Source organism: Euprymna scolopes, unplaced genomic scaffold (assembly GCF_053919585.1).
Source record: "Euprymna scolopes isolate OS-2025 unplaced genomic scaffold, ASM5391958v1 sca7, whole genome shotgun sequence".
Taxonomy (NCBI): Eukaryota; Metazoa; Mollusca; class Cephalopoda; order Sepiida; family Sepiolidae; genus Euprymna; species Euprymna scolopes.
Window position 1 is genome coordinate 1 of NW_027633768.1, and position 14333 is coordinate 14333.

The window sequence follows — 14333 nt, forward strand, 5'->3', positions numbered from 1 at the left end:
ACACTTTGATCTTAGCCAGAAGAGGCCGAGAAGCGATAAAGGGGCTCCCTCCGGGGCCGGGGTCGTCAGTGGACCGGTCCGGGCGGCAAAGGTTGCGGGCAGAGCGACAACGACCCCCCTACCCCCGGCCCCTCTCTACTAGTGGAAGCGTCGATCGCAGGCAGCGGCCAAGGAGGGCCGCCCGCCCGCCTCCGTCATCCAGCTAATGAGACCAACGAACGGTCCATCCAGCCGAGCGGACCGAACCGAAAGCGAACGAAAGCAAAGCCAGCAACAACTAAGTAAAGGGAAGTAAGGACCAACAAAGTCGTTTAGTTTAGTAGTAAGATCAAAGTAGTAGTCAGTCTGTTTTTGGGATTGCGTTTTCTGACTCTTTCCCGAGCGAGCTGGGGTCAGAATCGGGGCTGTTAACTCCTGGAGGCAGTGCAATACCAGGCCAACCCGTGGAGAAGGGGGAGCAAGCTCCTAACCCTTGACCGAGTTCCAAAAATCAGTTTAATATCGTGATCCCTCCATGCGAGGGACCTATCAGATATTAAGCTGATAAGAACAGATACTACACTTTGATCTTAGCCAGAAGAGGCCGAGAAGCGATAAAGGGGCTCCCTCCGGGGCCGGGGTCGTCAGTGGACCGGTCCGGGCGGCAAAGGTTGCGGGCAGAGCGACAACGACCCCCCTACCCCCGGCCCCTCTCTACTAGTGGAAGCGTCGATCGCAGGCAGCGGCCAAGGAGGGCCGCCCGCCCGCCTCCGTCATCCAGCTAATGAGACCAACGAACGGTCCATCCAGCCGAGCGGACCGAACCGAAAGCGAACGAAAGCAAAGCCAGCAACAACTAAGTAAAGGGAAGTAAGGACCAACAAAGTCGTTTAGTTTAGTAGTAAGATCAAAGTAGTAGTCAGTCTGTTTTTGGGATTGCGTTTTCTGACTCTTTCCCGAGCGAGCTGGGGTCAGAATCGGGGCTGTTAACTCCTGGAGGCAGTGCAATACCAGGCCAACCCGTGGAGAAGGGGGAGCAAGCTCCTAACCCTTGACCGAGTTCCAAAAATCAGTTTAATATCGTGATCCCTCCATGCGAGGGACCTATCAGATATTAAGCTGATAAGAACAGATACTACACTTTGATCTTAGCCAGAAGAGGCCGAGAAGCGATAAAGGGGCTCCCTCCGGGGCCGGGGTCGTCAGTGGACCGGTCCGGGCGGCAAAGGTTGCGGGCAGAGCGACAACGACCCCCCTACCCCCGGCCCCTCTCTACTAGTGGAAGCGTCGATCGCAGGCAGCGGCCAAGGAGGGCCGCCCGCCCGCCTCCGTCATCCAGCTAATGAGACCAACGAACGGTCCATCCAGCCGAGCGGACCGAACCGAAAGCGAACGAAAGCAAAGCCAGCAACAACTAAGTAAAGGGAAGTAAGGACCAACAAAGTCGTTTAGTTTAGTAGTAAGATCAAAGTAGTAGTCAGTCTGTTTTTGGGATTGCGTTTTCTGACTCTTTCCCGAGCGAGCTGGGGTCAGAATCGGGGCTGTTAACTCCTGGAGGCAGTGCAATACCAGGCCAACCCGTGGAGAAGGGGGAGCAAGCTCCTAACCCTTGACCGAGTTCCAAAAATCAGTTTAATATCGTGATCCCTCCATGCGAGGGACCTATCAGATATTAAGCTGATAAGAACAGATACTACACTTTGATCTTAGCCAGAAGAGGCCGAGAAGCGATAAAGGGGCTCCCTCCGGGGCCGGGGTCGTCAGTGGACCGGTCCGGGCGGCAAAGGTTGCGGGCAGAGCGACAACGACCCCCCTACCCCCGGCCCCTCTCTACTAGTGGAAGCGTCGATCGCAGGCAGCGGCCAAGGAGGGCCGCCCGCCCGCCTCCGTCATCCAGCTAATGAGACCAACGAACGGTCCATCCAGCCGAGCGGACCGAACCGAAAGCGAACGAAAGCAAAGCCAGCAACAACTAAGTAAAGGGAAGTAAGGACCAACAAAGTCGTTTAGTTTAGTAGTAAGATCAAAGTAGTAGTCAGTCTGTTTTTGGGATTGCGTTTTCTGACTCTTTCCCGAGCGAGCTGGGGTCAGAATCGGGGCTGTTAACTCCTGGAGGCAGTGCAATACCAGGCCAACCCGTGGAGAAGGGGGAGCAAGCTCCTAACCCTTGACCGAGTTCCAAAAATCAGTTTAATATCGTGATCCCTCCATGCGAGGGACCTATCAGATATTAAGCTGATAAGAACAGATACTACACTTTGATCTTAGCCAGAAGAGGCCGAGAAGCGATAAAGGGGCTCCCTCCGGGGCCGGGGTCGTCAGTGGACCGGTCCGGGCGGCAAAGGTTGCGGGCAGAGCGACAACGACCCCCCTACCCCCGGCCCCTCTCTACTAGTGGAAGCGTCGATCGCAGGCAGCGGCCAAGGAGGGCCGCCCGCCCGCCTCCGTCATCCAGCTAATGAGACCAACGAACGGTCCATCCAGCCGAGCGGACCGAACCGAAAGCGAACGAAAGCAAAGCCAGCAACAACTAAGTAAAGGGAAGTAAGGACCAACAAAGTCGTTTAGTTTAGTAGTAAGATCAAAGTAGTAGTCAGTCTGTTTTTGGGATTGCGTTTTCTGACTCTTTCCCGAGCGAGCTGGGGTCAGAATCGGGGCTGTTAACTCCTGGAGGCAGTGCAATACCAGGCCAACCCGTGGAGAAGGGGGAGCAAGCTCCTAACCCTTGACCGAGTTCCAAAAATCAGTTTAATATCGTGATCCCTCCATGCGAGGGACCTATCAGATATTAAGCTGATAAGAACAGATACTACACTTTGATCTTAGCCAGAAGAGGCCGAGAAGCGATAAAGGGGCTCCCTCCGGGGCCGGGGTCGTCAGTGGACCGGTCCGGGCGGCAAAGGTTGCGGGCAGAGCGACAACGACCCCCCTACCCCCGGCCCCTCTCTACTAGTGGAAGCGTCGATCGCAGGCAGCGGCCAAGGAGGGCCGCCCGCCCGCCTCCGTCATCCAGCTAATGAGACCAACGAACGGTCCATCCAGCCGAGCGGACCGAACCGAAAGCGAACGAAAGCAAAGCCAGCAACAACTAAGTAAAGGGAAGTAAGGACCAACAAAGTCGTTTAGTTTAGTAGTAAGATCAAAGTAGTAGTCAGTCTGTTTTTGGGATTGCGTTTTCTGACTCTTTCCCGAGCGAGCTGGGGTCAGAATCGGGGCTGTTAACTCCTGGAGGCAGTGCAATACCAGGCCAACCCGTGGAGAAGGGGGAGCAAGCTCCTAACCCTTGACCGAGTTCCAAAAATCAGTTTAATATCGTGATCCCTCCATGCGAGGGACCTATCAGATATTAAGCTGATAAGAACAGATACTACACTTTGATCTTAGCCAGAAGAGGCCGAGAAGCGATAAAGGGGCTCCCTCCGGGGCCGGGGTCGTCAGTGGACCGGTCCGGGCGGCAAAGGTTGCGGGCAGAGCGACAACGACCCCCCTACCCCCGGCCCCTCTCTACTAGTGGAAGCGTCGATCGCAGGCAGCGGCCAAGGAGGGCCGCCCGCCCGCCTCCGTCATCCAGCTAATGAGACCAACGAACGGTCCATCCAGCCGAGCGGACCGAACCGAAAGCGAACGAAAGCAAAGCCAGCAACAACTAAGTAAAGGGAAGTAAGGACCAACAAAGTCGTTTAGTTTAGTAGTAAGATCAAAGTAGTAGTCAGTCTGTTTTTGGGATTGCGTTTTCTGACTCTTTCCCGAGCGAGCTGGGGTCAGAATCGGGGCTGTTAACTCCTGGAGGCAGTGCAATACCAGGCCAACCCGTGGAGAAGGGGGAGCAAGCTCCTAACCCTTGACCGAGTTCCAAAAATCAGTTTAATATCGTGATCCCTCCATGCGAGGGACCTATCAGATATTAAGCTGATAAGAACAGATACTACACTTTGATCTTAGCCAGAAGAGGCCGAGAAGCGATAAAGGGGCTCCCTCCGGGGCCGGGGTCGTCAGTGGACCGGTCCGGGCGGCAAAGGTTGCGGGCAGAGCGACAACGACCCCCCTACCCCCGGCCCCTCTCTACTAGTGGAAGCGTCGATCGCAGGCAGCGGCCAAGGAGGGCCGCCCGCCCGCCTCCGTCATCCAGCTAATGAGACCAACGAACGGTCCATCCAGCCGAGCGGACCGAACCGAAAGCGAACGAAAGCAAAGCCAGCAACAACTAAGTAAAGGGAAGTAAGGACCAACAAAGTCGTTTAGTTTAGTAGTAAGATCAAAGTAGTAGTCAGTCTGTTTTTGGGATTGCGTTTTCTGACTCTTTCCCGAGCGAGCTGGGGTCAGAATCGGGGCTGTTAACTCCTGGAGGCAGTGCAATACCAGGCCAACCCGTGGAGAAGGGGGAGCAAGCTCCTAACCCTTGACCGAGTTCCAAAAATCAGTTTAATATCGTGATCCCTCCATGCGAGGGACCTATCAGATATTAAGCTGATAAGAACAGATACTACACTTTGATCTTAGCCAGAAGAGGCCGAGAAGCGATAAAGGGGCTCCCTCCGGGGCCGGGGTCGTCAGTGGACCGGTCCGGGCGGCAAAGGTTGCGGGCAGAGCGACAACGACCCCCCTACCCCCGGCCCCTCTCTACTAGTGGAAGCGTCGATCGCAGGCAGCGGCCAAGGAGGGCCGCCCGCCCGCCTCCGTCATCCAGCTAATGAGACCAACGAACGGTCCATCCAGCCGAGCGGACCGAACCGAAAGCGAACGAAAGCAAAGCCAGCAACAACTAAGTAAAGGGAAGTAAGGACCAACAAAGTCGTTTAGTTTAGTAGTAAGATCAAAGTAGTAGTCAGTCTGTTTTTGGGATTGCGTTTTCTGACTCTTTCCCGAGCGAGCTGGGGTCAGAATCGGGGCTGTTAACTCCTGGAGGCAGTGCAATACCAGGCCAACCCGTGGAGAAGGGGGAGCAAGCTCCTAACCCTTGACCGAGTTCCAAAAATCAGTTTAATATCGTGATCCCTCCATGCGAGGGACCTATCAGATATTAAGCTGATAAGAACAGATACTACACTTTGATCTTAGCCAGAAGAGGCCGAGAAGCGATAAAGGGGCTCCCTCCGGGGCCGGGGTCGTCAGTGGACCGGTCCGGGCGGCAAAGGTTGCGGGCAGAGCGACAACGACCCCCCTACCCCCGGCCCCTCTCTACTAGTGGAAGCGTCGATCGCAGGCAGCGGCCAAGGAGGGCCGCCCGCCCGCCTCCGTCATCCAGCTAATGAGACCAACGAACGGTCCATCCAGCCGAGCGGACCGAACCGAAAGCGAACGAAAGCAAAGCCAGCAACAACTAAGTAAAGGGAAGTAAGGACCAACAAAGTCGTTTAGTTTAGTAGTAAGATCAAAGTAGTAGTCAGTCTGTTTTTGGGATTGCGTTTTCTGACTCTTTCCCGAGCGAGCTGGGGTCAGAATCGGGGCTGTTAACTCCTGGAGGCAGTGCAATACCAGGCCAACCCGTGGAGAAGGGGGAGCAAGCTCCTAACCCTTGACCGAGTTCCAAAAATCAGTTTAATATCGTGATCCCTCCATGCGAGGGACCTATCAGATATTAAGCTGATAAGAACAGATACTACACTTTGATCTTAGCCAGAAGAGGCCGAGAAGCGATAAAGGGGCTCCCTCCGGGGCCGGGGTCGTCAGTGGACCGGTCCGGGCGGCAAAGGTTGCGGGCAGAGCGACAACGACCCCCCTACCCCCGGCCCCTCTCTACTAGTGGAAGCGTCGATCGCAGGCAGCGGCCAAGGAGGGCCGCCCGCCCGCCTCCGTCATCCAGCTAATGAGACCAACGAACGGTCCATCCAGCCGAGCGGACCGAACCGAAAGCGAACGAAAGCAAAGCCAGCAACAACTAAGTAAAGGGAAGTAAGGACCAACAAAGTCGTTTAGTTTAGTAGTAAGATCAAAGTAGTAGTCAGTCTGTTTTTGGGATTGCGTTTTCTGACTCTTTCCCGAGCGAGCTGGGGTCAGAATCGGGGCTGTTAACTCCTGGAGGCAGTGCAATACCAGGCCAACCCGTGGAGAAGGGGGAGCAAGCTCCTAACCCTTGACCGAGTTCCAAAAATCAGTTTAATATCGTGATCCCTCCATGCGAGGGACCTATCAGATATTAAGCTGATAAGAACAGATACTACACTTTGATCTTAGCCAGAAGAGGCCGAGAAGCGATAAAGGGGCTCCCTCCGGGGCCGGGGTCGTCAGTGGACCGGTCCGGGCGGCAAAGGTTGCGGGCAGAGCGACAACGACCCCCCTACCCCCGGCCCCTCTCTACTAGTGGAAGCGTCGATCGCAGGCAGCGGCCAAGGAGGGCCGCCCGCCCGCCTCCGTCATCCAGCTAATGAGACCAACGAACGGTCCATCCAGCCGAGCGGACCGAACCGAAAGCGAACGAAAGCAAAGCCAGCAACAACTAAGTAAAGGGAAGTAAGGACCAACAAAGTCGTTTAGTTTAGTAGTAAGATCAAAGTAGTAGTCAGTCTGTTTTTGGGATTGCGTTTTCTGACTCTTTCCCGAGCGAGCTGGGGTCAGAATCGGGGCTGTTAACTCCTGGAGGCAGTGCAATACCAGGCCAACCCGTGGAGAAGGGGGAGCAAGCTCCTAACCCTTGACCGAGTTCCAAAAATCAGTTTAATATCGTGATCCCTCCATGCGAGGGACCTATCAGATATTAAGCTGATAAGAACAGATACTACACTTTGATCTTAGCCAGAAGAGGCCGAGAAGCGATAAAGGGGCTCCCTCCGGGGCCGGGGTCGTCAGTGGACCGGTCCGGGCGGCAAAGGTTGCGGGCAGAGCGACAACGACCCCCCTACCCCCGGCCCCTCTCTACTAGTGGAAGCGTCGATCGCAGGCAGCGGCCAAGGAGGGCCGCCCGCCCGCCTCCGTCATCCAGCTAATGAGACCAACGAACGGTCCATCCAGCCGAGCGGACCGAACCGAAAGCGAACGAAAGCAAAGCCAGCAACAACTAAGTAAAGGGAAGTAAGGACCAACAAAGTCGTTTAGTTTAGTAGTAAGATCAAAGTAGTAGTCAGTCTGTTTTTGGGATTGCGTTTTCTGACTCTTTCCCGAGCGAGCTGGGGTCAGAATCGGGGCTGTTAACTCCTGGAGGCAGTGCAATACCAGGCCAACCCGTGGAGAAGGGGGAGCAAGCTCCTAACCCTTGACCGAGTTCCAAAAATCAGTTTAATATCGTGATCCCTCCATGCGAGGGACCTATCAGATATTAAGCTGATAAGAACAGATACTACACTTTGATCTTAGCCAGAAGAGGCCGAGAAGCGATAAAGGGGCTCCCTCCGGGGCCGGGGTCGTCAGTGGACCGGTCCGGGCGGCAAAGGTTGCGGGCAGAGCGACAACGACCCCCCTACCCCCGGCCCCTCTCTACTAGTGGAAGCGTCGATCGCAGGCAGCGGCCAAGGAGGGCCGCCCGCCCGCCTCCGTCATCCAGCTAATGAGACCAACGAACGGTCCATCCAGCCGAGCGGACCGAACCGAAAGCGAACGAAAGCAAAGCCAGCAACAACTAAGTAAAGGGAAGTAAGGACCAACAAAGTCGTTTAGTTTAGTAGTAAGATCAAAGTAGTAGTCAGTCTGTTTTTGGGATTGCGTTTTCTGACTCTTTCCCGAGCGAGCTGGGGTCAGAATCGGGGCTGTTAACTCCTGGAGGCAGTGCAATACCAGGCCAACCCGTGGAGAAGGGGGAGCAAGCTCCTAACCCTTGACCGAGTTCCAAAAATCAGTTTAATATCGTGATCCCTCCATGCGAGGGACCTATCAGATATTAAGCTGATAAGAACAGATACTACACTTTGATCTTAGCCAGAAGAGGCCGAGAAGCGATAAAGGGGCTCCCTCCGGGGCCGGGGTCGTCAGTGGACCGGTCCGGGCGGCAAAGGTTGCGGGCAGAGCGACAACGACCCCCCTACCCCCGGCCCCTCTCTACTAGTGGAAGCGTCGATCGCAGGCAGCGGCCAAGGAGGGCCGCCCGCCCGCCTCCGTCATCCAGCTAATGAGACCAACGAACGGTCCATCCAGCCGAGCGGACCGAACCGAAAGCGAACGAAAGCAAAGCCAGCAACAACTAAGTAAAGGGAAGTAAGGACCAACAAAGTCGTTTAGTTTAGTAGTAAGATCAAAGTAGTAGTCAGTCTGTTTTTGGGATTGCGTTTTCTGACTCTTTCCCGAGCGAGCTGGGGTCAGAATCGGGGCTGTTAACTCCTGGAGGCAGTGCAATACCAGGCCAACCCGTGGAGAAGGGGGAGCAAGCTCCTAACCCTTGACCGAGTTCCAAAAATCAGTTTAATATCGTGATCCCTCCATGCGAGGGACCTATCAGATATTAAGCTGATAAGAACAGATACTACACTTTGATCTTAGCCAGAAGAGGCCGAGAATTTATTTAGTCGTTACGGCCCCGACCTTGGCATTATCTACTGCCAAGGCCTTATTTGGGGTCCGTAACAACTTAGGCACCAGGGCCAAGTAGGGGGGTGTGGGGGAAAAAAGAAATCGGGTCTTGACTAAAGCTAACGCTAGACTTGTACTGAAAGACAAGTTTTTTATTAAAAGACTACACTAGAGAACTATCATTCTACAATTCGCCTTACATTCTTACCAGGACCTATTTAAAACAAAACTAATTCTCCCCAGCTTAACGGGATGGCAGGCGACCTTCATGCATTCTGTAATAATAAAAAAGTGTATTTACATAAACAAAACAAAAATATATGTACAAACAAAAGTATTTTTTTTTTTTTTTTTTTTTTTTTTTTTTTTTTTTTTTTTTTTTTTTAAAATAAATGGGGGTGAGATGAAGGGGAGGGGGGCAAGCTAAGATACACCCAAAAAGAAAGAAAAAGAAAACAACTTAACAAAATGCCTATGGGGGCGGATTAGTAAGGGACCCTCCCATCCTACTCTCTACTCGTTAGTGGAACGCCCACTGTCTTCCGATCCCCTCCCCGAAGGGAAAGGTGAAAGCAAGCAGGTCGCTCCCTAGTGGGGGAATGGAGGATCTAAGGGACAGCAAAACAAACTGCTGGTGAAAAAATAACTTGTGGAGGGGGTTCGTCGGGAATGGACGGCGTCTTCCAAGATAAAAAATGCATAAGGGGCAACAAAGGCCGGGGACAAAACAAACAAGTGGGAGTGGGCATCTTTGGAAGCTCTCCTAGTGCCGAATAAAAATAAATCAGGGACCGGATCGACACACATACATCCCTAGTCTAGGCCCTAATAAAGATACTCATCTTCCACTCGAAGTGGTTACCATCAACTAACTAACCCTAGCTTCTACCCATGGACAAGAGTAAACTCTTGTTTAACAAATACATTGGGGTGGGTTCCGAGTATAGAAAACACCAACCCCAGCACCCTAGGACCAATTCTAACCAGGGGGAAGCACGAACTCGAAACTGGCTCCTCGTCGGATGCACAAACTAGTGTTGTGCACCCATCTTCTATCAAAGTCGATGCGGGGCAACCTTTCCCAATCGCATCTGATTTTCGTTTTAAGTTGGTGCTTAAAACGAATGACCAGATCCCGATCGGAAACAGACTGCCCCTCATAGACGATGTCTAGACGTGAAACCCACGTCACTAACCTAGCTACGGCTAGTATCGCTAGAAACACCAACCGTTTCTCCCTAGAAAACGGCGGGTCCACATTATCGACCACATACGCTAAATCAAGTGGCACCGACCGCTCGGGGTCGATGCGAGCCGTTACCTCTTCGACATACCTCCAGAGACTCCGCACCCCGCTGCAAAGAAAGAACGCGTGTTCCCTCGTCTCATCCTCCTCCTCGTCATTGCAGCGTGGGCACGGGGGATAATAAAATTCTCTATCCCGACAATCTCTGGCAAGTCGGTCGAAAAGTGGCAACGCGTCCCGGACCAGTCTCCACGTTACTGAAAATTCTGAATTATTTAAATGACTGCTGGCAGGCGCCCAACTCCACAGCGAGAGAACCTCCTCCCCCGACAGATGTAGCCGCTCCACCAGCGGATCGTTAGCGGTCCCCACCACTAGATCCCGATACAGCCTCCTCCTAGACCGCGCAAGGTCACTGGACCCCGGCAACGCCCTAAGGGCAGCCCGGCACTCGGTGAAGAAACGCGAATCCCCTGCTGGTCTTCTGCGACCTTCAGCGGCAGGGGCGGATACGAGCTGCGGAAAAGCCTGTTCCACCGCTGGTACCCAGTGCGTCTCCTCTAACAGTGTACGACTCAGGAACGCCAGTCTTTCAGCATGCTTGTGACTTTTCAAGTCCGGCATTCCCAAGCCTCCCTCGCCAAGTTTCTGCGTACAGACCTGTCTACGGACATACGGCTTTCCTCCTTTCCACAGCAGTTTAAAAAGGAGGCGCTCTAAAGCCTTACAGCGGTCCGCAGGCAGGGGAAGAACAGATAAACGGTAAAGGATCAGCGGAAACACGTAAGTGGCGCATGCCTCCGCACGACCCTTCAAGGACAACCTCCTTCGAATCCAAGACACGACCGACGATTCGACCTTCGTCTGTACCTCCGACCAATTCTTGTCCAACTGGAGATCCGGCCCGAACCACACGCCGAGGATCTTAACCGGGCCATCAGTCCAGCCGAACGCACCTGGAAGCGAGTTTACCCCGGTCCAGGCGCTCAACCGCAGGCCGACGGACTTGCTGCGATTGATCACGGCCCCTGTAACAACTTCGTACTCAGCGATCGCCTCTATCACCGCTTCGATGTCGTTACGACAAGCTGCGAAAACGGTGACGTCATCAGCGTACGCGGACACCCTGGCAAATCGGCCGCCAGGTAGAGCAATGCCGCGTAGGACTGGTCTCGCCGCCTCGTCCCTTAATTTGCGAAGGAAGGGCTCCAACGCCAGGACATAGAGCAGAGGCGACAGCGGACAGCCCTGCCGCACCGACCGAGAGACCCCAAAGGACTCCGACAACCTACCGTTGACTTGCACCACTACCGCGGGATCACGATACAGAGCAGAGACCCACTTGCGGAAGTCCGGACCAAAGCCGGCGGTTTCCACAACAGACCTCAGGAACCCATGGTCCACCCTATCGAACGCCTTGGACTGATCCAAATTGATCAGCGCGGCTTCCGTGTCGTCTTCTAAACCCTCTAAGATCAAGCGCACCAGGTGCAAGTTGTTCTGAATTGATCGACCCTTCACAGCGTAATTCTGATCCGGTTCGACCAAGTCACCGATAACAACCTGCATCCGGTTTGCAAGAACGCGAGCCAAAATCTTCACGTCTGCGTTAAGCAGAGTGATCGGCCTGTAATCGTCTAGATTCCCCCCTCCAGGTTGGTTCCCCTTCTTCAAAAGCGTGACCACTCCCTTGGTAACCTGTCTCGGGATCGAGCCCGTGACAAACCAGTGGTTAAACACGCCCGTCAGAAGGGGCACAAACATGGGCGACAGCCTCAAGAACAATTCATAGGGCAAACCATCAAGTCCCGGAGATTTGTTGAGGCCTACCTGCTTCAACGCAGTAATGACCTCACGCTCCGTAACCATCCCCTCGCAGCTAGCCGCTCGGTCCGCAGTAAGGCGGGGCGAGCCAGCCAAATAGCCGCCAAACTCCTGGCCGCGGAGTCTGGGTAGTTGGGTGAATCGCTCCTCCAGATGTTGTCGAAACCCGTTGCAGATCTCCCGCGCCGACACGAGAGAGCGCCCTTCCAGGTCTTTCACTTCCCGAATGTACCCATCCGAGCCACGTCTTAAAGCAGCCCCACGCTCAACAGCGTCAACGTTCGCGGCTTCGTTGGAGACTCTTTTTAACCTAGCTCTAACTACCTGACCTGTGTATCGCTCGCTAGCCAAGCGATTCAGGTCCTCCTTTACTAGAGCTAGTTCTAGGGAATCCCCCCCTGCCACCGCCCGGGTCAGTCTATCGTCTAAGTGCCTTTTGGTCCGAGCCCTAACTAACGCGAGGCTTTGGCTATATTGGACACAAAAGCGCCTAATGGTGACCTTAAGCTTAACCCACCAGCTACTCCCGGTAACCGCCCCCACTAACTCCCTCTGGATTAGTGTTGTCAGCCGCTCCCGGAAGTCTTCCGACTCCAACAAGGAGGCGTTCAACTTCCAGTAGCCAGCCAACCTAGGCCTATTACCTAACTTCAAACGGGCCAACACGAGTTTGTGGTCCGAATGACCTAGCCAGTGGAACGTGGGACAAGATAGAAAATCTACGTCGCCCCTTCTAATTAACATCCTGTCCAAGTATGTACTTGGACTGGAGGCCGCACTAGTATGCCACGTCCACATCTCCCTCCCGGGGTGATCCAGACGGAACCTATCGACCAGATCGCACGAGGCCATCAGGTCAGACAGGCTGCTTTCACACCAACCCGACCCTCTAACCCCCCCGACCTTATCTATGCTGGGGTCCAGGACGGCATTCCAGTCCCCCATTAACACTACCCGCTCCGGACCCGAAGAGAGAAACACCTCCACCCGCCGAAAAAAGGAAACCCTCTCGCTGGGGATGTTAGGCGCATAAACTGCCACTATCCGGAACACGCCGCTTTTAACGGCAACATCGACCACGACCAGCCTCCCATGAGCGTCGGCGTGGATAACGGTAACCGTCGCAGACAGGGTGCGACTTACTAGAACAGAAACCCCACTGCTACGGAGATTGCCGTATGCTGAGTAAACGTCAAAGTCGTTGACCAGCACACTGCAATCCCCGGGCCCAACAAAGTGGGTCTCCTGTAACGCAGCTATATCTACCTCAAGGGCCACGAGATCCCTCAGCACGCGAGCAGCCTTGCTTCGAGATCTCATGCCCCTCGCATTTAAACTAGCCAGGTTCAAGCCCGTGGCCATGCTTCCCTACCTAGAAAAATTCGTCGACTAGGGGTCTGAAGTCCTCGGGGGATAGGACGTCAAAAGCCTGGCCAAGACTGCCCGAGAGCAGGTCGGACGTAAGCCGTCCGTCTCTAGCCAGGCCCCCAACGTCCAGAGGAAACGTAATTTTTAGAGCCCTATACAGGGAGGGGTGAACATAAATGGGGACCCTCCCTTCGCATTTTTTGGCTATTTGCCCTAGTGATGGGTGCTCCCCGTCGAATATTTTTAATCCCTTAAAGGCCGTCTTGCTTTCTTCTAGCATCCTCCATAAGGCTTTCGCTCGCCCTCCCCTATTTGGCCGGACGAACGTAATCAGCTGAGGAGCATCCGCAAAATTCCTAGGGTCAGCGACCTCCTTCTCGTCCACCTTTGAGAGGTTTTCGAGGGACCTCAAAAATTTCCTTTGTCTTCCATTGAGGTCGCTGACCGATTCTTCCATTCTGACATGGCAGATTTTTTCTCCCGGCCAGAAGGGAAACTTTCTGGACTTGCCTTCTCTGGGAGCTGCAGGCCTCTCATCTGGTCGTTTTTTGGTTGGCTCCTCAGCCTCCATCGGTGTTTCTGGAGCTTCGCCCGGCTCCTTTTCCTCTGGAGGGGTACTGAATAGGGGAGGGGTGGCCTGGACATCCTCTTCGGGGACTTGTGTTGGATGCTCAGGGTCTTCTTCTATCATTTTCTCTCTTTTCGCATCTTTTTTGGCCCCTCCTCCTTCTTCTTCTTCCGACTCGGAGGAGCTGACCCTGAGTTTTCTTTTGGCCGACCCTGCCGCTCCTCTGGGTGTTGTTATTGGAGCGGCCACCTCCATCTTTTTCGTTTTCCTGGAGACCACCTTACTCCAGGTGCCGGCCTCGTTCCTGTCCGCCGCCTTGTCCTCGCTTAGTTTCTTTGCTGCTGTTTCTTTTTCTTTTTCGGCTTCTATCCTTTTAGGACAGAAGCGGGACACATGGCCTGGTTTCTGGCAGGACCAGCAGTGCGGCCTCCTTCCTTCCACAATGACCAGCATTGTCCAGCCCTCACATGAAAGTTGGGAGGGGATTTTTTCGACCTCCTTTCGGTCCACCCTCATGTCCAGTCTTATCTCCCCCATCCGGATTCCTCGGGGGCCAATCACCGGCTGCACACTCTCGACCTCCCCGTACTGTGCCATCGTGGCGCCCAGCTGGTCTTCCGAAATGAAGCTGGGCACTCCCTTCACTGTAACCGCTGCCCTCCTCTTTGATTTGTATTCCGGCCGCAGTCGAAAATTCTTCCAGGTGAGATCTCCTTTTGCCAACCTCTCTGCGTCTTCCCTCGTTGGCAAAAGGATATCCCACATGGCAAAAAACCGTCGCACCAAGTACTGGGCCGGAATCCGCAGCTCACCCAGGATTTCTAGCATCTTTTCAGCTGGGATCCTCGTTAGTCCCTTCCCCTTCTCGTCTAAGGTGAGGAAGGCGATTGACCTGTCCTGCATTGCCTCCTG

At 54.3% G+C, this 14333-nt stretch overlaps 15 non-coding genes across 15 annotated transcripts; all 15 read right to left on the reverse strand.

Annotated features, from left to right (window-relative positions):
- Window positions 1-394: 394 nt before the first annotated feature.
- LOC145275253 (U2 spliceosomal RNA) lies at window positions 395-595 on the reverse strand. The gene has a single exon (XR_013867099.1). It is a non-coding gene; the product is annotated as a U2 spliceosomal RNA (small nuclear RNA).
- Window positions 596-952: 357 nt separating this feature from the next.
- Window positions 953-1153, reverse strand: LOC145275658 (U2 spliceosomal RNA). The gene has a single exon (XR_013867440.1). It is a non-coding gene; the product is annotated as a U2 spliceosomal RNA (small nuclear RNA).
- Window positions 1154-1510: 357 nt separating this feature from the next.
- LOC145275781 (U2 spliceosomal RNA) lies at window positions 1511-1711 on the reverse strand. Its single transcript, XR_013867552.1, has one exon. It is a non-coding gene; the product is annotated as a U2 spliceosomal RNA (small nuclear RNA).
- A 357-nt stretch (window positions 1712-2068) lies between these two features.
- LOC145275905 (U2 spliceosomal RNA) lies at window positions 2069-2269 on the reverse strand. Its single transcript, XR_013867664.1, has one exon. It is a non-coding gene; the product is annotated as a U2 spliceosomal RNA (small nuclear RNA).
- A 357-nt stretch (window positions 2270-2626) lies between these two features.
- LOC145276028 (U2 spliceosomal RNA) lies at window positions 2627-2827 on the reverse strand. The gene has a single exon (XR_013867776.1). It is a non-coding gene; the product is annotated as a U2 spliceosomal RNA (small nuclear RNA).
- Window positions 2828-3184: 357 nt separating this feature from the next.
- On the reverse strand, window positions 3185-3385 carry LOC145275315 (U2 spliceosomal RNA). The gene has a single exon (XR_013867155.1). It is a non-coding gene; the product is annotated as a U2 spliceosomal RNA (small nuclear RNA).
- A 357-nt stretch (window positions 3386-3742) lies between these two features.
- On the reverse strand, window positions 3743-3943 carry LOC145275438 (U2 spliceosomal RNA). Its single transcript, XR_013867266.1, has one exon. It is a non-coding gene; the product is annotated as a U2 spliceosomal RNA (small nuclear RNA).
- Window positions 3944-4300: 357 nt separating this feature from the next.
- Window positions 4301-4501, reverse strand: LOC145275561 (U2 spliceosomal RNA). Its single transcript, XR_013867357.1, has one exon. It is a non-coding gene; the product is annotated as a U2 spliceosomal RNA (small nuclear RNA).
- Window positions 4502-4858: 357 nt separating this feature from the next.
- LOC145275579 (U2 spliceosomal RNA) lies at window positions 4859-5059 on the reverse strand. The gene has a single exon (XR_013867368.1). It is a non-coding gene; the product is annotated as a U2 spliceosomal RNA (small nuclear RNA).
- A 357-nt stretch (window positions 5060-5416) lies between these two features.
- On the reverse strand, window positions 5417-5617 carry LOC145275591 (U2 spliceosomal RNA). Its single transcript, XR_013867379.1, has one exon. It is a non-coding gene; the product is annotated as a U2 spliceosomal RNA (small nuclear RNA).
- A 357-nt stretch (window positions 5618-5974) lies between these two features.
- LOC145275603 (U2 spliceosomal RNA) lies at window positions 5975-6175 on the reverse strand. Its single transcript, XR_013867390.1, has one exon. It is a non-coding gene; the product is annotated as a U2 spliceosomal RNA (small nuclear RNA).
- A 357-nt stretch (window positions 6176-6532) lies between these two features.
- On the reverse strand, window positions 6533-6733 carry LOC145275615 (U2 spliceosomal RNA). The gene has a single exon (XR_013867401.1). It is a non-coding gene; the product is annotated as a U2 spliceosomal RNA (small nuclear RNA).
- A 357-nt stretch (window positions 6734-7090) lies between these two features.
- Window positions 7091-7291, reverse strand: LOC145275627 (U2 spliceosomal RNA). Its single transcript, XR_013867412.1, has one exon. It is a non-coding gene; the product is annotated as a U2 spliceosomal RNA (small nuclear RNA).
- Window positions 7292-7648: 357 nt separating this feature from the next.
- LOC145275639 (U2 spliceosomal RNA) lies at window positions 7649-7849 on the reverse strand. Its single transcript, XR_013867423.1, has one exon. It is a non-coding gene; the product is annotated as a U2 spliceosomal RNA (small nuclear RNA).
- A 357-nt stretch (window positions 7850-8206) lies between these two features.
- LOC145275494 (U2 spliceosomal RNA) lies at window positions 8207-8407 on the reverse strand. The gene has a single exon (XR_013867317.1). It is a non-coding gene; the product is annotated as a U2 spliceosomal RNA (small nuclear RNA).
- Window positions 8408-14333: the final 5926 nt, after the last annotated feature.